Source organism: Chlamydotis macqueenii, chromosome 3 (assembly GCF_036417535.1).
Source record: "Chlamydotis macqueenii isolate bChlMac1 chromosome 3, bChlMac1.mat, whole genome shotgun sequence".
Taxonomy (NCBI): Eukaryota; Metazoa; Chordata; class Aves; order Otidiformes; family Otididae; genus Chlamydotis; species Chlamydotis macqueenii.
In genome coordinates, this window is record NC_141558.1 from 19727821 (window position 1) to 19750467 (window position 22647).

The window sequence follows — 22647 nt, forward strand, 5'->3', positions numbered from 1 at the left end:
TGTCTTTTGGGGACTTGTGTCTTGCACCTGTGCTCTTAAAATGAATATTGGGATCCTTGATGCACATCTCAGCACCTTGTACTGACACCCCTCCATGAACATCCAACTTTACATCAGTTCTACAACTGGGCACTCTCTCATGAAGTGCTAATGACCAGGCAGATTCAGCAAGCTCTGCACATGCACTGTAAACATCCATCCTTTCACATGGCTTCTTTCACCAATAGCAGACAGATGGCGTCTACAGGCAACCCAAGTTTGAGAATATTGTGGAGGGTTCACCCTGGCTGGACACCAAGTGCCCACCAAAGCTGCTCTATCACTCCTCTCCTCAGCTGGACAAGGGAGAGAAAATATTATGAAAGACTCATGGGTCAAGACTCATGGGTCAAGAACAGGGAGAGATTGCTCACCAATTACTGTCACAGGCACAACAGACTAGACAGGGAAATTAGTTTAATTTATTGCCAATCAAAATCAGAGTAGTAAGAAGTAAAACTAAATCTTAAAATATCTTCCCTGCACCCCTCCCTTCTTCCCAGGCTCAACATTACTCCCAGTTTTCTCTGCCTTCTCCCTGCCAGTGGTGCAAGGGGACAGGAAATGGGGGCTGTGGTCAGTATATCTCACGTTGTCTCTGCTGCTCCTTCCTCCTCAGGGCAAGGACTCCTCACACTCTACCCCTGCTCCAGCATAGGGTCCTTCCATGGGAGACAGTCCTCCACAAACTTCTCCAATGTGAGTCCTTCCCACAGGCTGCAGTTCTTCACAAACTGCTGCAACGTGGTTCCTTCCCATGGGCTGCAGTTCTTCACAAACTGCCCCAGCATGGGTCCCTTCCATGGGGTTCAGTCTTTCAGGAACAGATTGCTGCAGTGTGGGTCCCCCATGGCGTCACAAGTCCTGCCAGCAAACCTGCTCCAGCCTGGGCTCCTCTTTCCATGGCGCCACAGGCCCTGACAGGAGCCTGCTCCAACACGGGCTTCCCATGGAGTCACAGCCTCCTTTAGGCATCCGCCTACCCTGGTGTAGGGTCATCCACGGGCTGCAGGTGGATCTCTATTTCTCTGTGGACTTCCATGGGCTGCAGGGGCACAGCCTGCCTCACCATGGGCTGCACCACAGGCTGCAGGGGAATCTGTGCTCCAGCACCTGAAGCACCTCCTCCTTCTCCTTCTTCAGTGACCTTGGTGTCTGCAGAGTTGTTTCTCTCACATACTCTCACTCCTCTCTCCCACTGCTGCTCCACAGCATTTTTCATCCTTCTTAAATATGTTACCACAGAGGCTCTAACACTGTCTTTGATGGGCTTGGCCTTGGCCAGCAGAAGATCCTCCCTGAAGCTGGCTGGCAATGGCTCTGTCAGACACAGGGGAAGCTTCTGGCATCTTTTCACAGAAGCCACCTCCGTAGCCACACCCCTTACCAAAACCTTGCCACGTAAATTCAGTATAATTATATATTTTGTAGGAATCTCAACATCTTTATATGGTATCATTTAAATTAGCTGATCTGTTAGAATTGCTTCAAAAGACTACTGAGATTTCTGGTAATTTTCAATGATATTGGCCTTTTCATCATAATTTTGGTTTTTGACAACTTTCAGAAGGGAAATATCATTGTATATATTGTCTGTGGGCTGATCTCAGACAAACATTTCACTAATCTACACCCTACACAGGGCTATATTGATATCTGGGCTTTTTTAATTCTATGATAGTCCTGGTCCATTAGAAGGATGTTCATGAGCTCCTCCTTCTTTCCTGCTCAGCTAACATTAATGAAGTTAATGTTTCAAACTTTCCATAAGTGTTAAGCATTGCTGAAAAAGGCTTACAAGATCCAGAAAAATAAGAGCATCAGTAGCAGAGGTATGAATAAAAACACATATTGTGCCATCCTACATTCACTTTGATAAAAATCTTGAAAAAGGGTATTTCCATGGGCAGGTTACAGTATATGAAATGACTCTACTAAACCCTGTAAATAATGTCCAATTCAAGTTTTGCTCTCACACGTTATCGGATAACATTCTGACTAATGAACTGTGGGAAGACCTTAACAAAGTCCAGTTATTCCTTAATGGGAATAAAACCAGTGGTTTATAAATACCTAAATAAACACACTAAGATGAAGTGTATCTTGTGTAAATTTCATTTTCTGTAGATGTTTAGAATATAGGAAGTCACTCTGGAAAACTCAAAACTATCACAATAACGAGCTTAGAACGATTATGTGCTGTGCGTACTAAAAATGCAAAGTCCTGAAAATCCATTTGCCTGAGTTTTCTAGAATGACCAGTTAATTTTTGGCTTTGCTACAAAGTAACAATTCTGCCCCAAATATTGGAAAGTATTTTTGAGACTGTAACAGCAGAACAGGTATCTGATTGTGGCTCAGCGTTTCTTTTTGATTTCTCAGTGCTTAAAGGACACTCTACACCAGAGCCGCTTTTAGTTGAGATTTTTTCCCCTTTTGTGGAGGAAAATGTCTGCCTAAAGGGAGAAAAAAACTAGAACCAAAGCTTTCCCAGCTTTTCATGCTTGTTGTTGCCCCTCCTTTGCAAAAGAAGATGCAGTGACCTTCAATCAGGTTTCTACTTGACTCATGGTGCCATGGAGCAAGAGTACAGGGTGTTTGAGGCTTTCCTCCCTGGCACAAAAGGGCTCACTAGTTAGGTAGGATCTCTACAGAAACTAATTTCTTTCATGCATTGATCACAACTGAAAAAGTCACAAAAAAAAAAATAAGGTCTCTTCCAAGCCATCTGCCCATAACCTTATTCAACACTCTCCATCAGTCTAGAAGTTTTGTCTCCATTCTTGGGGGACTCAGACATGATGCATTTACAAAGTAAAAGGTGATACTTGCTGTGAAAGCAATGAAGATTATTAGTGTGTCCAACTTCAAATACTTTTCAATCTTTCAGTGATTATGGATGCTTCCTATCAAAACTGTCCAAGATGCTGTAACTCTTACACGGGTTTCTGCAAAAAGATAAACCTTGGAAGTTACTGGACTGTAAAATAGCAGTACACTATGACACTGGTAAACCTTTAAAAGATAAATCTTGGCAGCCACTGGACTGTACAATATTAGCACACTCTGACACCATCAGATCTCCGAAACTCAAGAGAAGGATCCTAGAAGTGATTTTTTTTCTCATGTCACAGAGTGAAGAAGACTGTCTAACCTTAGAAATCCACCTGGCTTAATATAATTTACAACTATCCAGTGTAAGTGCATATATCTCTAGTGAGCTCCTTCTCGAAAGGCAACAATGGCAATTACTTAGTTGGTTTGTATTGGTTTATGTACCGCAATGATAGCTCTGAAACAAAGCCTGGCAATTCCAGTTCTCAGAGCAATGGCTTATCTGTAAAAAACAAGCTTCCAAAAGGGTCAGTAACTTTAAGGACATTATAGTTTTACCATATCCAAGCTTTTGCAAATAATTTGAGCTCCCACATTTGTGTCTGCTTAAAATCACAAGAGGTTTCTTATTTTTATCTCTAAATCAAATTTCCTTTTTTTTTTTCTCTTCCTCTCCTTTTTAGCACTAGTGAGAAGCTCCCATTTCCTTCTTTCTCCCATCCTCCCTTCCCTATCTGTGCCATTTTTGCAGGTTTTAAGTTTATTATTAAAAACTACTGCAGAAATGCAACCTCTCAGCTCACTGATCCAGGAGACTCCATCTACTAGGACTCCCTAAGACTCAGATTTCTCTATCCCTGCTGCAAGAGCAGCTACTTGCTTGAATTTTCTTTGCATGTTTTTGTATAGCTCCCATGCCACAGCATTTGCGTGACCTCCATACTTACTCCTTACAATTTCCCACTTGGCATTTTCCTCCGCTCTCTTACAGAACATTTGCCTGCACTCTGACTCCATGTCCTCATCTTCACGCTTGCCTGCACCTCCTCTGCATCTCTCCTGGTCCCTACATTAGTCTCACTCAATTTGCTGTCCTGTTTCCAAACGCATTTTCCCTCCACACTGCTCCCACTGTCTCTGGCATGTCCATATTCTCCTGTCCCCTGCCTGGCCCTCACGGAGTAGCTAACGGACCATTAGCTTCCCTGATGGCATCCTGTCTTCTGCCCGATTGCAAATAACAAGGACTGGCATCCGTCTTCACTGGTTTACCCTCACTTTCACCCAGAAAATTTAAATGGACTTGGCAACCAAGCTTCTGAGATCAGATTTGGCCTGGTTCCGGTGTTGGAGATGGAAGGCATTTAATTTACAGATCAAATTTCACAATCTTGTGAATAAAAAATATATTAATAATTTTCATATCCTAAAAATAAGTAATAATAATACATTAATTAAAATCTTTTATCTAGTCTATTCCATGATTTGAGTGAAAACATGAAGGTAGGTGAGGCTGTTGACAGAGGTCCTACACAGTGGTTGGAATGAGAATGGGGCTTTTCCTCTGGTACTGCTGGGACTGTGCTCCAGTGAAACCCTTACAAAATGTTAATATCACTCACTCACTAGCTCAAATCCTAAATAAATGAAACTTGCTTGCCTCACTGACTTTCACCTCTCCGTAGAAAGTTGTCCCATGCTTTGGAACAATTCCTGCCATTTCTGTGATAGCAATCTGTAAAAAGCTAGAAATGATGGCAAACTCGTTATGATATTTCTTGCTGCATGCTATGGAAAACTAATCATGACCTAAAACTAATCACTAGACCTAATAAAACACCTTGCCTTCAGTGACTTCAGAAGCTATGCTTTATTTCTAAAGTTAATCTACCCTTAATGTATGGGGAGGGAGGACAATAGACCATGTCCTCTCAGCAGAGGCTGGGAATCTCAGGCGCAGTGTGATTCTGACAGCTTTGAATAGCAATCCATCACTTCACAGACAAATGGAGGCTAAAGCCTCCTTGCAGCAACTCTTTTTCAACATCCATGCCCTCTGCAAAGAATTGCACTGTGTCAGCCTCAGAGAGGGGTAGGTTTCAAACACAGCTGGGCTTGAGCAGGCTGTTTGCAAGGTGGTTTGAGTGTTATTTCTTCTTCAAGAGCTGGTTTTCCAACAGTGATATAATATTTGTGTTACACAAACTTTTCAGCAAGTGCATACCAAAATAAGATAGCTAGATAGCAGATAACAGCAAATGGAGGATCATAGCCATACAGCTATATGTCACAGGCAAAATAAGAAGTTATACTGGCATATGCAAAACCACATCTGAAAGCAGAACTGATGTAATCAGAGGATTACATAATGATATCTTCTGATCTTGTTTTTTTGATGAAAGGTTTGAAAATAGGGGTAAATATTTGTAAAGATTTGTTTAGGGCAAACTGCATTAAATATATATATATTAAAAAGTGAATTTGCAAGTGAATTCTTAGGAGGCTGGGAGACAATACAGCAAGAATAATTGTGAATTGGTTATCTAGTTTAACACTTTGACCCAATACAGTCCTTCAAAGTAGATGAGTTGTGATCTTTGTTAGGAATTTATTGTAAAAGGTAGTATACATTTACTAATCAATGCCATGTTCTCATAAAAAAAGATCAAAAGTAATCTATATTTTCTTAATTATTTCATTCTTTAACTATACAGTGCTTTTCTTTTTCCTGGTAACTTTGCAGGAGGTCTGACATTGTCAGAACATCTGACTGTCCAGGACATAAGGGACTATGCTTTCCCATAAAATTAATTAAGATATTTTACTCTTAGAGAGGGCTACAGGGCTTTTTCACTTACATGTGCAAATAAAACAATGGGATTATACATCCAGGTATTTACTTAATTATTTGTTATGGTGGACATATGTTCTTTGAGTAAAGTTGAAATGGTTTTAATCCATCATGGAACTACCTTAATAAAATTTTAATATTAACAATTAACCAGTAGACTTTCTTGTTAAGAACAATGCCATCGGAAATAGTGTGTCATAATCAAAAGGTAGTATGATAACCCAAGAACTCTTTCCTAGTAAATTATTTCCTGCTGTGTTTTTGGTATTTATACTGATAGAGGAGAACATAGCAATTGTATGATTGCTTCCTATTGATATCTGCCATTCAGTAGCTCTCAGTCACTCACCCTGTGGTCTTGCAGAAGTCATTTGGCAGTTCCATAGGCTTTTAAGCCATCAGGGACCATTAGATCATCTTGTATGATCTTTCTGCATAAAACAGGTCAGAGAATTCCATCTAGTTATTCCTGTATTGAGTGAAGCAACTGATATTTGACCAAAGTTTGTCTTTATGTCACACAGTCTACCTATGGGGTTTTTTTTAAATGGGGGATATTACTTCCTATTTAGTACATAAGCTGTGAAGATTCATTAATGTTTCTGAATACTCTGAGATACTGGGATTTAATGTGCTATAAAAGTGAACAGTAGAAATATTTCCAATGATGACCTAAAGAGGATTTTTTTAATCAATGTGATGAATTGGAGATTGGGACCCATTAATCTATGGTGTCTCCAGCAGTCTGGAGACTGCCAAATCAGTCCAAGACTTTTTTTGTTATAATAGTTGCTGACAATATGAAGAAGAAAAGATATACAGTACAAAAAAATGACATGTTTTAAAAAATGTTAAAAATAAAATGTTAAACAGGAAGTAACTTTAAATATTTAATGTCATTAAATCTAATTAATGAAATTTTCTTTAGGTTTCAGATTAAAAATTCACAGAGATTCTAATTCCTTTTATCTTCATTGGCCCATGTATGTGTTATTAATTATTTGTTAGGTATTTCCATAAACATTTGATGATATTTATGGTGTGAATGTAAAACCCAAATTCTTTTACTGTAATGCCATTGAAACAATATAGTAATGCTTGCCTTGCTCCACACGTGTGCCAAAGAGCCTCCCTCCCTTTGAAGGTGTCCAGTTATGCAAGCGCTATGGCCCAGCCTGTCTTAGGCTGCAAAGTGCTTGTCACCTGCATGCCCGCACCATCCCCTTTGCCTTTGCATCAGGCAAAAATAATTTATATGCGAAGGGTAGAAACCCTCTCTGACCATCTGTAATGAAAGAATAGGAGTAGGTTATCAAAGACATCTTCAGTAAATGTGATTTCAGTATGACTTAACTAGGGTTTCTATCAATTTCTTTCAGGGTGCATACAGTGGTAGCAAAATTTAAAAAAAAATACTTGCTTTCACTGGTTTCTATTTCTCTTTGTTTTTGCCTTTTTGGTAGAATCAGCTTCTAGTAGAATTATCTTTAGTAGAATCATAATGTAGATTTAGATTAGATATTAGGAAAAAATTATTTACAATGAGGGTGGTAGAACACTGGAACAGGTTGCCCAGAGAGGTGGTGGATGCCCCATCCCTGGAAACATTCAAGTCTAGGTTGGATGAGGTACTGAGCAACCTGATCTGGTTGGAGATGTCCCTGCTCCTTGCATGGGGGTTGGACTGGATGACCTTTAAAGGTCCCTTCCAACTCAAACTATTCTATTATTCTACGATTCTGTCTTTTAATTTCCTGCACTGAGCAGTATTGCCCTTGCTTCTGTGAGTCTTCTCTGAGCGCTTCTGGTTGTTTATAAGTTCCTCTTTCGTGAACTTTCTGGGTGGTCAGAATTTCAATTTACAACAAAACTCCTTCAGAAGAGGGTGTAGTCAAGGCCATTCTGGTCTATTATGTATACTGTCTCTTTATATTTACCCATAGTCTATGTATATTTAGTCTATTTGAAAAACACACAGAGATGTATTTGCTGAACTAACAGTAACAGCTATCCCAAAGTTACATTTAGAGCAGGCAGAGTAAAACTTTTAAGACCAGTAGTACCCACATGGAGTGAACTACTATGTAGGGGACTCTAAAACAGGTGATAATAATTTTAAGTCTCTCTGCCCCATTCAAATCTTCTTTAAACAAATTAAAGCACTTCTGTTTAGTGATATTAAAACTTCAGGTTTCTCGTTTTACATCTAAACAATTCATGTGGCAATAGAAATAAACACTTAGAAAATTTTAAAAATTAAAAAGAAGTTGATTCAATCCATCCAAGGTTTATAGATGGTGCAATTTAAGATTTTGAGAACTAGTAAAATAACAGGCATTTTTGAGAGCATCTTCTGCATGATCCTGCAGGATTTGTTTCTCTGACCAGTGTGATTCCAATTTCCTCTGGAAGTAGCAATTATAAACTTACTGTCTTCAGGTTATTGCTTCATTTCTTCCTTGCTATTTCAAAAGCTGTATCCTTTCTCCATTGTTAATTGTAAAACTGGGGAGGTGGAGTGAACCGAGGCTGTTGGGGTCCAGAGGGACAATCCTGTGGGAAAAGAGTCTCAGGGAGGAGACAGCCAGAATGAGCTGGCTTAACATATGAGACAGAAAGTCGTGTAAGCACCAAGCTAATGTTAATGGATAAGTCATGCTTGAGCTTCTCAACACATGAATGATACCACTAAGAAACAGGGGGGTTAAGATCATTTGAGGCTCCCCTCATCATTATCAATGCCTTATATACCAACATCGTTGCAGGGGGGTTGGACTAGATGACCTTTGAAGGTCCCTTCCAACCCTGACCATTCTGTGATTCAGATTATAGAAGTCCTCTTTTACACAAAAAAAAAAATTGAAGCTGGAGGAAGAGAGACCTTATAGTCTACTTACAAGAGAAGAATAATTACTTTTTGGAAAATTACTGTTTTGAAAGGGAATACAGATAACACAAACACCATCATGTCTTGAAAGATGTGACTGCATTTAGCTTAACTGGCAGGTAATACAAGAAGTGCTGCTGTTCTTGCTTCAGGACTTGTAACTCTTCCCATACACATAACAAGTACTTGATCTTTTTTTTTTTTAAACAAATTACATTAAAATACTTTGAAACGACCTCAGTGATAAACAATACAGTTATTTATTCCATCGCTTAGAAGCAGCAGAATTGAAAGCAAGGAAATTCATAGTTTAGGGTCCGTGCAAATCTTGAAGTTCACTGGCATGCAAAACTCTTACGTTCTTCTTACCAAGAACATGAAAATACATATTTCATCACAACTGCCTTAACTCTGACCAATGCATTGTGGCTTTTATGTATTATTTGTATTATATTGATTTAGAGTAGAATTGATCTTCACTATATTTACCCATCTGAAGTTAGACATTTCATCTAGGCTATTTGTCCAGGTTCCCTTTATAGTAAATGGAGAAAGATAGGTTCCTCCAAATGGCAAGTCATCTCATTTTAAGATAGATGTCTGAGATGATAGACTGCACATATATCGGGGCAATCCCAAGCACAAACACAGGCTGGGCAGAGAATGGATCAAGAGCATCCCTGAGGAAACAGACTCGGGGATGCTGGTGGATGAGAAGCTCAACATGAGCAGGCAATGCGCCCTTGCAGCCCAGAACACCAACCGCATCCTGAGCTGCGTCAAGAGGAGCGTGGCCAGCAGGACGAGGGAGGTGATTCTCCCCCTCTACTCTGCTCTCATGAGACCCCACCTGGAGTACTGTGTCCAATTCTGGAGCCCCCAACATAAGAAGGACATGGATCAGCTGGAGAAGGTCCAGAGGAGGGCCACAAAGATGATAAGAGGGCTGGAGCACCTTTCCTATGAGGACAGGCTGAGAGAGTTGGGGCTGTTTAGCCTGGAGAAGAGGAGGCTCCGGGGAGACCTTATAGTGGCCTTCCAATACCTCAAGGGGGCTTATAAGAAAGATGGGAAGAAACTCTTTATCAGGGTCTGTTGTGATAGGACGAGAGGTAATGGTTTTAAAATAGAGGGAGGTAGATTCAGATTAGATATTAGGAAAAAAAATTTACAATGAGGGTGATGAAATAGTGGAACAGGTTGCCCAGAGAGGTGGTAGATGCCCCATCCCTGGAAACATTCACGGTCAGGTTGGACGGGGCTCTGAGCAACCTGATCTGGTTGGAGATGTCCCTGCTTCTTGCAGAGGGGTTGGACTAGATGACCTTTAAAGGTCCCTTTCAACCCAAACCATTCTATGATTCTATGATTGCCCTGTATCACAGTCTCTCTTCATTGGTTTGTAGGGGAACTTAAGTGCCTGGCTTAGGCTAAGCACTCAGTTTTCAGATGGGTAACGTTAGGTGAGATGAATCTCTCCCAAATATTTTATTTTAAGGGATGCATTTAACTGAAAAATATCTAGTAGTCAATTTGCCACGTGTTATTTCACTAAAATTTGATAAGTGGTATTTCTTTGGAATTATATACCTGGCATTTAATGAATAACCATAATATCAAATAATAGTAAAATTACGTATCACTAGGCAGTTGATCAATACATGACATTAAAGTGCACATAAATCATTCTCACATCCTCTTTCAAAGAAGTGCCTCCATTTAGACTGCTGGTAGAAAACAAAGCGTGTTTTCTGAAGCACCAATCATGAAGAATTCCTTCTGAAATATTACAGAGCTGCAAGAACTAAGTACTTCTGAAAAATCAGGCTGATAATATTGATTTAGGGTCAGAGTAGAGGAGGAGTTGTAGTATGTTTGTTTCTATTTGATAGGAATCATAGGTTCAGATTTTATTATGTGGAAGTATCAGACTTTTAATATTCTCAACTATAAGTTTCTTTAAGTGTCTGGTTTTGGAAATGATGCAATATATAACAATACTATTGTCTTTTAGCAACATCAGTTAGTATTTGAAACAAAGCGGGGTTTGCAAGCTTGGACTTTTTCCAGTGTTTTTACATAATCTTGTTCATTTGTGTGTGTGTGAACATGTTAGTGATTTATTCAGGTATTAACAGTTTTTTAAATGGGGGAGACAGGCCATCAGCTTAATAAATCATAGAAATGAGTGGTGCAGAGCAAGTGAAGAATGCCTCTTGTGCAGTCTTGCCTCCTTCACTGAGCACCTGACAAGATATGCACATCCCCATGGTGGCTAAGTTAGCCATGCATGCGTGCACATCACAGCATGCCTTCCTCCCAAATGCTGGTAGAAAGGGCTAAAAAGTCACTGCAAATTACATGTCAGACCCAGCTGTAGCGTAGGCAGCAAGTTGCTACCAGACCTCTGATTTCTTTCGTGTCAACAAATTGCCCTCTGACCTGGAAGAGTATGTCTGCAGTGGGAAATTATTTGCCCTGGATCCGAACTGGTTCTATGACCTATTCAATTAAAATCAGGTTTGAATGGATTTGAGTACCTTCACTTCAGTTTTTGCATTGGTGTCATTAACCAGGTGCTCCAGAAATTGTGATATTTTCCATACCTAGGCCTATGCATGTGGCTCATGGAAGTACAAAGTTACTACTGATTGACGGGAAGATTTCACCAATCAAAAATTCATCTTAGTTTCTTTTATTTTCTCTAACTAATTATAGCTATATCCTCTGACCATATTTTGTGTAATACCTCTTCCATCTCTAAAGTTTGGCACTTGCACATTCAAAAATAAATCACATTCTCCCTTCACAAGAGCTCAGTATGAATAAATTTGCATTCAGAATGAATTGGTGGGGACAGAAGAGTCTGGCATTGTAATGACAGAACAGTATTACTTACATTCATTTCTTGGCACTTCATGTTGTTACAACCACATCAAGTCTTCATGCTACTCAGTCTACAACAGCCATGGAGGATTATGCAGATTCCACCTCATGCCTTGCCTTGCCTTGCCTTTCCTCTGCCATGCCTTCTGCTGAACTAACATTTTTTGAGAAAAACCTAGAGGAAACCTGTGTTCATGTCACCATGGAAGATCTCTGACATTTGTCTGTTTTTACATGAGTCTCATATTTCTGCTGCAGCATACCTGGCAGAGTAAACAAGCAGAAGTTGCATCCAAGGTGCACATCTGGAAAAAACTCATGGCTAATACTATGGTATAATTCCAAAGTTTCCTAGAATTTGGATGCCCATAGCAATAGATCACCAGCAGGTCTTTTGCTGTGTTTATTGTGTTGCTTTTTGCCATTTAAATCCTTCTAGTTCAAACAGCAGAAGTAGCAGTTTCTATCTCATAACAACAAACTGACTTAAGTTTTTTTTTCCCATAAACTGGAGAGAAAAGTCCTTCAAGAGCAAAACCCCATTACTTGCTCTGAAGCCCCAGTAAAGCAGCCTGCTGTTCTGATAAATGAGGACTCAGAAATCCTTAGATTGATTACATATTCTGGTTTTGTATACTCACAATTTAATTCCTGCATGGAACCTGTAGGAAATAAGAACTTCTAAAAATCCCTAAAAATAAATTATTTAATCCCCAAACTGGCACATATTTATCACTAGTGTACTGAAAAGAGTGAAATAATGATAAACTACCAGAGGAATATGCACTTCTATGTTAATATTTATAATTTTTTTCTTTGAAGTGAATACAGCAAATATACAGCTACAACATCCTAGTGGAAATATATGATAGCTATAGATCCATAGGCATATATTCACAAACTGGATGTTGGAAAGACCAGGCACAGCAGTAACAAGAATTCCCAAGAAGAACCGAAATATTTGGCATGAGTGCTACAGCCATGACAACAAGAAACCTTTAAGATCTGGGTCTGTTATAAACGTAACAGAAATACCATTTGTTCTTAACCTTAGTTTGTTCTTACCCTTACACATGAGGGTATCTGGTGTGCTACAAATGCCTTGCATGTTTTGCCTTCTCAAGGGAGGACGTTTGTCCCTCAATTGGTTAGAGGCGTCCATAGAGAGTGCTGGTCAGAGTCTTCTTCATGGTGGTGGGACTGTCTTGCTGCTGGTGGAACTGAAAGTTTGGCCATGGCAATGGCAAACCAAGTTACACCGCAACATAGTCCAATTCTCCTCAGACTTTGTAGACCCCAGCTATGCTGAGGGGCTAAAGCCGAGCACACTGACAGACAGACCACCTGGAAGAGCTGCATTGTTGCTTGCAAGTGGGTTTGGTCCACAGGGACACACTTCATCAAGAACCACAGGCCTTTAGTCATCTGTCCTGTGATGGAGAAGGAAGTGATGAGACAGTTTTTCTCAAGCCTCAGCTGCTGATTGCATACTTGCTGCTGTTACAGAGAACTGGGGTACGGAAGAGTTTGACAATGCTGTCCCCTGTCCCATCCAAAAGCCCATGTCTGATGCCAGTAGTTGTGCACAGCCCATTCGGGTCCCTGAAAGCCGTGTCTGTTTGTGCAGTGTTTCCAGGAGCTCGGTGCCTGGATATCTGTGACAGCACCACCCAAAGCAAGAAGATGGTAGAGCTGGCAGTTCCCATATTAAACAAAAAACATCAGATAAATATATGGGATGGCAGACCCCAGCACCTTATGATATGGGATGCATCTTTGCATGTGGTCATCAACCTGGAAACTTCTGCATATGAACTATCATATCCAGTGCCCAAGGCTGATGACAAATGGGGAGAAAAAGGACAAGGGGACATTAAAAGGGAAGAAATTTTACCCAGCAGGCCCTGACATGGTACATTTAGTCCTTTTCAAACCTCATAACTCTCTGAAATCAACAGCAGCTGAGTAAGAACTTTGCCATTTGAGTTGAAAGATTTAAGTGCTGTGAAGTTTAAAGTTGTCTGTAGTTACTTTGGTGATTTCCTTTATTGTTTCTTTCCTTTGGCAAATATGAATGTCATTAGACTGCTAAAAAGTTTCCCTCTGGATCTGATGCAAGCTTTATTTACTGAAGTCATTTAAATCTCGACAAAAGACTTTTCTATAAACTGAAGGAAATAATTCGACATTTGAAGACAGATGCCTATGATGACCTAACAGACTTTTTTTCTTTTTGTTTTCATCGCTAACTTCTTCTGTGATTCTGTCAATGTTTAAAATGAGATTTCCAAGTGCCAGTGAAATAGCTTCATGTTAGGGGGTTATTTTTATAATTCAGTGCATCCAAACTTCATGAAAAATATGCAAATCACCTTCATTATAACCATATCTTGTCGCAACATGCAGCATACGTAGTGCCAGAAATGAATGCATTCACGGCATCTTTTGGATCCTAAGATCCAATTATGTCTTTTGTTGTTCCTTTTTGGCTTTCTGTGTCAGCTGCATGCTCTGTAAAGTTACTGATTACTGACCTGTTGGCAACTTTACAAATCAGCTTTGAAATGCAAGCTGTCAGTAGTTCTTGAGTACCCCAGTCCCAGGTTACCAAGGCCATGAAATGCTGCATTGAATTTTTAATCTGTTTTCCCTCTGCTTCTGCCTAGCTTTTTCCAGGTTAAGGTCAATTTTGAAACCAGCTGAATTCTTTAATAATCACTGTCTTTGCAGTCCTCACTGGGTTCAAAAGGAAGAACAACTTTTTCATTGCATTAATATTAATTTTTTTACTGTGGGGGCTTATTATAGTGGCATATTTTCTATTTAAGTATTCATTGTTAGATCACAAAGTGCGCTACAGTCTAGCCAAAGCATTGCCTCATGAAGATATGAGTGAACTGCCGCTAACCCGAAATTTCACTGCCCCCACTTCTAAAATGAAGCTAGGCTGCTATTGCAACCTAGTCTACATTTTTTCCCTGCAGGCATGCTACTTGGAGGAGAAAGCTTGCCACCTTAGATGCATGTCCTTTGGCTCACCTTTCTAAGTGTGACAACTGCAGTTTACCTAGTAATTCTACCATCAACCTTTCATCTCTGTTTCAAAAAGTTGCAGTTTTTTGTCTAAGTAGGCAAGACTAGAATAAGTCTTAATTAGAGTGTTGGAAATTCAGACCTCAATGTGAAACAAAACAGTCCTCTTTACTTCTTCTTCAATTTTCTCTCAGAAGCATTTATCATGTAGGAATTTGCTTTGATTTACTGAGTAGGTGCTTATTTGATTGCAGCAGCAAATAATCCCGGGATGCTTTATTTTCAAAGACCCTAGTGATGCTTTATTCTACCAGATATCCTAGAAGTTATGTTTATTTACAGGTTCCTATGCCATGATGACACACCTAATCAGGTAGTTACCACCTTTTTTTTCATCATAGTTCTTTGCATATTCTTAAGGAATTTCACAAGGATGTGATTTTTTGCCTTAGAGTGAAAAGACAGTTAGAATTACCCTTAGCTACCAAGGAAAGAAGGTCAGTAAGAGGTATTGTGGTAGCATTTCTGGTTCAATAATCAATAACTTATCATTAAAAAGATGCTGGTATTTGGTTGTCTCTTGAGCCTGTTTCTTTTTGAGGCTACAGTCAGAGTGGCTGGGTTTTCCAGGCATCGGTAGCAGTCTCACTATACGTAAGTGAATTCTTGAGGTTGTTTTTAAAGTTTTTTCCCCTATACCACTTAGGATCTTTGGGCAGTTTGTGACAAAATAGTTACCCAGGGGCACTCCAGGCCATTTGAACTCTGGAATCCCCTGAAGCTGCATTTACTTACGGCTGCAAGCAGCACTTTATACTGAATGAGTAGAGGCACCTTGTAGCAAGACTTGATGAAGGTGTTATTCTACATGTACCTCAAAATAATCAGAAAACTAGAGGCAGTCAGGGCAAAAACTTACTAGTTATGCACACTGAATACTGAAAAATAATGGATGGTTTATGGATAATGTGCAAATCTGGGACCTAAACAATCAGCCATAAAGTTAAGAAACAGTTCTGTCATTTGTAAGGCCTGGTTTGTGGTGGGTTTGTGTAAGGTAAGTTCTTGTCTCTTTTTCAGCTCTGGTCAAACTTCTCCTGTGACTGGGAGATATTAAGCAGTCCTTCCTCATGCTATGTGTCAAATGAGTTGATTGCTTTGCTGCTTCGTCTTTATGGATGATGAGGAAGAAGAAATAATTTGGTCAGTCTCTTCTGTCTGGTGGCAAGCTTATTTTCTTAGTCATGTGGGAGCTTAATAATAACTGAGAACTTTCCTCTTCTATATCTTTTTCAGTGGAGACTGGTCACTAGTTGAAATGTTTTGCAGTGGGAGGATGAGTGCACAGAAAGATGCACATACTGAATTTTTACAGAAAGATTATTCCCTTATGAAGCTGGACATAAAAATTACACTCCCAGTGGTATTCACTTGCAACATTTTTAAGGAATAAAATGTACTAATTATATCTAAAAATTATGTCTCCTTAACAACAACAACAAAACCAACAACAACAACAAACCACAGGGTAAAGCAAATGAGCTGCTTCTTTAAAAAAAAAAATTAAAAACTAAAGAAACACCCATATTTTCTGTTACATTGTTGTTCTTGCATTCAATCACTTATGGACATTTTGTGGTGCTGTGGAAGACCTCTTGCCTCCTGGGAGATTTGTGTTGCTGGGCCTGGAGCTGCTCATGTTCCAGTTTTAACAAAGCAGATTTTAACCATCTCCACAGAGAAGATGAAGATCATCCAAGCAGGTCCCAAACTGCCTAGAGTTTTATGGATACAGGGGCCCATGCTGCTAAGCCTCTCTTAATTCAAAACATCAGAGCTGATGCATCCTTTATAGATTTCCTATGAGCAGACTGCTATGACTAGTAATTGAGATTACTTGGGACTTACTTTACCACACAGGAGAAAAGCTTTCAATGGGAAATATTCTGGTGTTATTTGTAGTTATTTTATTGTACATATTTTAATAGGTACAGTCAAGTACACCTTGTCGACAGAGTTCAGAAGTTACATTTTTTATATATGTGGCTGGAAAAACAGGATAGCATTAGAGAAAGCAGTTATTCAAGGAAGGAAAGAGGAGATGATAAGACTGAGAAGAGCACTGATAGAGGACAAAGATTGGGTAAAACTGAAACTGAACAAAAAGAGCAGTAAATAGGCAAATTGAAGCAACTTCATTTTGCCAAATAACTCTTGAACCAAAGATAGCTGCTGATGACTAATAATAATAGTTATTTGGTTTTGGTAGCATGCATAATATGGTAATTAATGAGCAAGCACTTCTCTCTCGACATCATCCCATCATGCAAGACTTTTGATGTTTTAACTTGGGTTTTTTGGCCATCACTGTGAGTTAATCATAGCAGAAACTAGTCAGACTATAACAGTTTTCATTGACTAGATTGATAATGATACCCTGGGAACTTAAATTTCAGTACAGTCCACATCACTACCCACAGTGCATAACTGCACATAAAAAGCATATGAGAGAGCGTACATCTTTTCCGAACACAAACTAAAGCTCTCTCTCTTGGTAATACAAACAGAAAAAGCAATGCATGAACAAAGCTGTGAAACCTTTGCTGACTGTTGCTCTGACATGCTTTAGCTGAAAACCATAACAGTTGTGAGCAAGTCACAGGAGCTGAAGTGTGATACTAGGGCACTGCAAGGACTGGTGTTTCTCATGGGTAACGACATCCCTCATTGCACACCAACACAGAGCCAGATTGCCATACTGTTTAGTGGTATACCTTCAGAAGCAAAGCAGCCACCTTATAGCACAGTGGACTTTAGACACAACATTTCTAGCCAGCCCAGCAAAGAGGAACACTGCAGGGAAGGGCTGAGCTGGTTGCTCTACAGCCCTGCTGAGAGAGAAGGCACTACCACATCCTCTTGCTGCCCATGCAGTGTAGGCAGGGGATGAGTTTAGAGAAGAAAACGCGCAGCAGGAAGTTTTAGGGGCACACTAAACTTCTTACTTTACTTTCTGATACTGTAGGACCAAATCGGGAACACTTGTTCCTAACACAGCAGTGACTGGGGAGGAGAAGCAGAGTTTGAAGCCTGCCACTGCATATTATACCCTGCCCTCTGGAGTTCGGTTACAACCAAAAACTCAGCCTATTTTTTGTTTCCTGGCTTTTTTTTTTTTTTTTTAGTCGTGCATGAAGCAATGAAAAGAGATCACAGGAAAACCCATCTCTTTGCTCATTATGCTTCCTGCTGCTTGGTGTACAGCTACTTGCATGAGGTATGTATTTGCACACAGCTTTTTCCTTGTTTTGCCTATGACTAACCGGAGAGAGAGGAACTCCAAAGAGACTCGTTAAACCTATGAAAGCTGCCACAGTTTGTCACATGTGGCTCTGCACACACAAGCAGAGCATTGCTTTTATAGCACACTGCAAGTCTCTCCTTCTGCAACAATAGTAACTCATGTCTCTGCTTTAGTCTCAAGAGAAGCTGCTATTAAATGGTAGATGTTAGTTTAATATTAATAATTGTCTTAACTTCATACATCTACAGGTTTTCATCTAGTAAAAGGGAGCTATTCATTTTTCCTCATAAAAACAACATTTCTCTGAAGGGAATTTAACAGATGTAATGGGGTTGATGGCAGGTGCAGCATAATGAAAGCAAGACACTTTGAACTGTCAGCGGCTCTCTAACTGCTCTTTGTATTACCCTGGCAGAGGTGTGCCTGCTCTGGTTCAAAACAGCTGCTCTCTCACAAGTGTACTCCTGGCTCCCATTCACCACCCTGCAAGGAAAAGCAGGGCTGCAGAAGGAGAAAAAAACGTAGCAAAAAATATCTGGACCAGGTGAAAAACATCTGCCAGCACATCAGTATAGTTTAAAGCAGTCGAGAGAGTCCATAATGTTTTATAGAACTTGCATATTGTCATTTTTAAGGGGGAAGACTCAGAAAATGAAGATTCATTAAAGCTGTAGCGCTGGATGTCAGGCGAGCACCTCTTTCATCATCCAGCACACCACCGTGGGGAGCGCTGCTCTTCTGCAGAGTGCTCTCCATTTTTCTCCAGTTAGTTTTAAATTGGTGCTAGGGCTTCTGCCACTTCTCTAGGAAAATACATTAATAGGTCTTAGCAGTAAGAGATGTTTCTTGATAGCTGAACTACAGATAGCCTTTCTCCCATTTTATCTTACTATAATTATGTTGCTGGTTTGTAATACATTAAGATTTTCTCTTTGGTCTTGTTTTTTACATTCTTCACCTTCTTGTCATCTGAATGAAAGAGTTGTCTATTTTCATCTTTCTCCACATATTAGTCTTTTGACCACTTAATCAGTTTTGCACCTTTTTGGTTTTTCTTCATAATTCTCTCATCTTTGTCCATATCGTTCTGGCTGCAACTCTCAGAACTGTCTGCAGTTTTAATAAAGAATGCGTGATGCTGTAGTAAAAAGTTTTCTTGGCATGGGCTCGGGGTGGCCTGTAGAACTCTTGTGGTAAAGTCGTAAAGCAAGCTGTGCAGCTCACCTGAAATTATTATTAAACCTTCATACCAAGGTTGCAAGATATATAATTTTAAAACAAGTGCAGAGCTGTTTTTCTAATAGTATTGCTTCAAGGTTATTTCCCTTTCATTTTTAGTTTCTCTTAGTCACTCAGCAGAGTTTTTTTCCAGGAGGAACTGATATCTTTTGACACTGCATATAGAAGCCTTTCTGTTCTGCCTGGTTCTTTTTTATACATGTGACTACACAATGGATGGGACTGCCTTTCCTGAGGCAGTGGCTGAGGCTTCTGGACCACAGTCAGGAGAAACAGCAACTATTGAAGACAAATCTATAACCACTCTGTGCAGTTGTGTATGCAATAGTCTAATGTTGTCTCCTTCTAGGTGGCATGTAAATACCTGGGAGGATGCAATTGCTGTTGTATTTTGCTGTAGACTAAGATTTAAAGATGAAATAAAATATTCTCAGTGACCACACAAGGTTGTTTCAATTCCTATTGTCAAATTTCATATTGATCAGAATAGGAGAACATTTAAGACCACTGAACTTAGGGAGACACAGTGTATCTTTAAATAATTAATTGGAAAAAGTACCGTGAACACAGATTATACTCAAATTATTAGTATATAATCAGAGACCTGTTCCTCATCTATCTCTTCAAATTGATGATGTAGTGCATTCCTCTCAGATCTTAACTGAGAAAGGGGCATCGACCATCAAGCAGGCTGGTTTTAATAGATTACTGATTTTGAATATCTTGCAAAATAGTGTTTTACCCTACTGATTTAACTTTTGCACTGTATGTATTTGGAAATACACATTTGACTGCCTTTCACCTGAAGCAATAGACAATGCTACACAGGCTTATTGATATGCTTCATTCAAGACATGGTGGCCCCAAGTCAATAAAGCACCTAAGCATGTGCTTAAAATTAAATATATGCTTGAGTATATTACTGAAAATCCACCTGTTGAAGGGCTTTCCTGAATAAAGGTGGCTTTAGGAATATATCTGAGCACTCTGCTGAATTGCGGCTTGTGAGTCCTATTATATTGAGAATTGAGTGGAGTCACTCAAAGTGTATAAAATCAAGCACATGTTTATGACTTGTTTATGGTTTTGCAGGATCAGGACTTAATTCATATCTTAGAGCACATATTCACATGAGGAGCTCTTTATTAATGAAGGGATACAGAACCGGTCTTTTTTAAGTGGCAGTTTCAATAAGAAAACCTTAATAAAAAGTGTAAACTACAGAGTAATGATGTTAGTTCAGTTCCCTAAGGCAAGCCTTACATCATTGTGTTTGTATACTGTAAATAAGCCTACAGAGAAAAAAAATCCAGGCCAATAAATGGATTATAGAAACAAGTTTGGTAATGAAACTTTACACATCAACATGTTTGCCACTGAAGGTAAAATGTGTGTGGCTGAAACACTATTAAAAATAAAGGTTCTTCTGGTTGCCTCATATTTTATTGGCCTTCGAAATGTTCATTTACCTAAATACGTTTTCTTATGGCTCCATTGAAGAAAAGATCTATTATTTGCACGCTGAAGATGCATGCTGGCACTCTTCTTAAAAAATCTTTTCCACAACATGGAGGGAAACTCAGGAAATTAAGTCACCATTAAAACAATAAGGCAGGTCAGAGTGAGCTGAATATTCATACTTTGTCTTAAGACATGAAAAAGCTGAAAGCTCTGAAATTTTCATAGAATCATAGAATCATAGAATGGTTAGAGTTGGAAGGGACCTTCAAAGGTCATCTAGTTCAAGCCCCCTGCAAGGAGCAGGGACATCCCCGACTAGATCAGGTTGCTCAGAGCCTCATCCAGCCTGGCCTTGAATGTTTCCAGGGATGGGGTATCCACCACCTCTCTGGGCAACCTGTCCCAGTGTTCTACAACCCTCATTGTAAAAAATTTTTTCCTAATATCCAATCTAAATCTACCTCCCTCTATTTTAAAACCATTACCCTTCATCCTGTCACAACAGGCTCCACTGAACAGCCTCTCCCCATCTTTCTTATAGGCCCCCTTGAGGTACTGGAAGACCGCTATCAGGTCTCCCCGGAGCCTTCTCTTCTCCAGGCTGAACAGCCCCAACTCTCTCAGCCTGTCCTCATAGGAGAGGTGCTCCAGCCCTCTTATCATCTTCGTGGCCCTCCTCTGGACCTTCTCCAACTGGTCCATGTCCTCCTTATGTTGGGGGCTCCAGAACTGGACACCATACTCCAGGTGGGGTCTCACCAGGGCAGAGTAGAGGGGGAGAATCACCTCCCTCGACCTGCTGGCAACAGTCCTCTTGATGCAGCCCAGGATGCGGTTGGCCTTCTGAGCCACAAGAGCACATTGCCTGCTCATGTTGAGCTTCTTGTCCACCAGCACTCCCAAGTCCTTCTCCTCAGGGCTGCTCTCGATCCATTCTCCGCCCAGCCTGTAATTGTGCCTGGGATTGCCATGACCCAGGTGCAGGACCTTGCACTTGGCCTGGTTGAACTTCATGAGGTTGGGACGGGCCCACTTCTCCAGCCTGTCAAGGTCCCTCTAGATGGGATCCCTCCCTTCCAGCGTGTCGACAGTACCACACAGCTTGGTGTCATTGGTGAATTTGCTGAGGGTGCACTCTATCCCACTGTCCATGTCGCCAACAAAGATGTTAAACAGGGCCGGGCCCAACGGGGGCCACTCATGACCGGTCTCCACTTGAACATCGAGCTGTTGACCACCACTCTCTGAGTGCGGCCATCCAGCCAACTCCTTATCCACCGAGTGGTCCGTCCATCAAACCTATGCCTCTCTAGTTTAGAGAGAAGGATGTCGTGCGGGACAGTGTCAAAAGCCTTGCATAAGTCCAGGTAGATGATATCTGTTGCTTGTCCCTTGTCCACTGATGCTGTCCCCCCGTCATAGAAAGCCACCAAACTGGTCAGGCATGATCTGCCCTTGGTGAAGCCATGTTGGCTGTCACCAACCACCTCCTTGCTCTTCATGTGCCTTAGCATGGTTTCCAGGAGAGATATTTTATGTTTCTATGTTAAAAATCCTGAGGTCTTAATCATACAACGACTTCCATTTATGTGAAGCATGCTACAGGACTGGGGCCTCAAATAATACAGTGAACATTTAGATCAATCATCTGCTTTTATCAACCTTCTCCTCTTTATCTGAATATAGAGTGGATTTAAGCTGTTCTTGCTTGATACAGAATTCAGTGAATCTGGCAGAGCAAAGGAAATTTAGACAAAACTTATTTTTTTTACAGACAACTGACATACTGAATGAAGCTGCTTCCATCACCAGCCAGATGCTTTGACTCCAATACCTGTGCTGCCCTGGGTTGTCTTCTAAGTAGTCAGTGCTCTTCTGTGAAGAACAGCAGTACGGCAAAATGGCAAAGGTTAAGACTCAGGCAGCTGCTATACTAGCCAACAAACTACTCAGCCAGGCTTTTAGGAAACATCCACACAGATGAGGAAACTACGCTGCAGGCTTCAGGCTTGAGGTCAAAGATGCATCATTAGAGACATAATTTCCTGATATTAGAGGCTCCAAATCATTAGTCTTTTAATACATAATGTCAATAGCTGTAATGAAAAATGT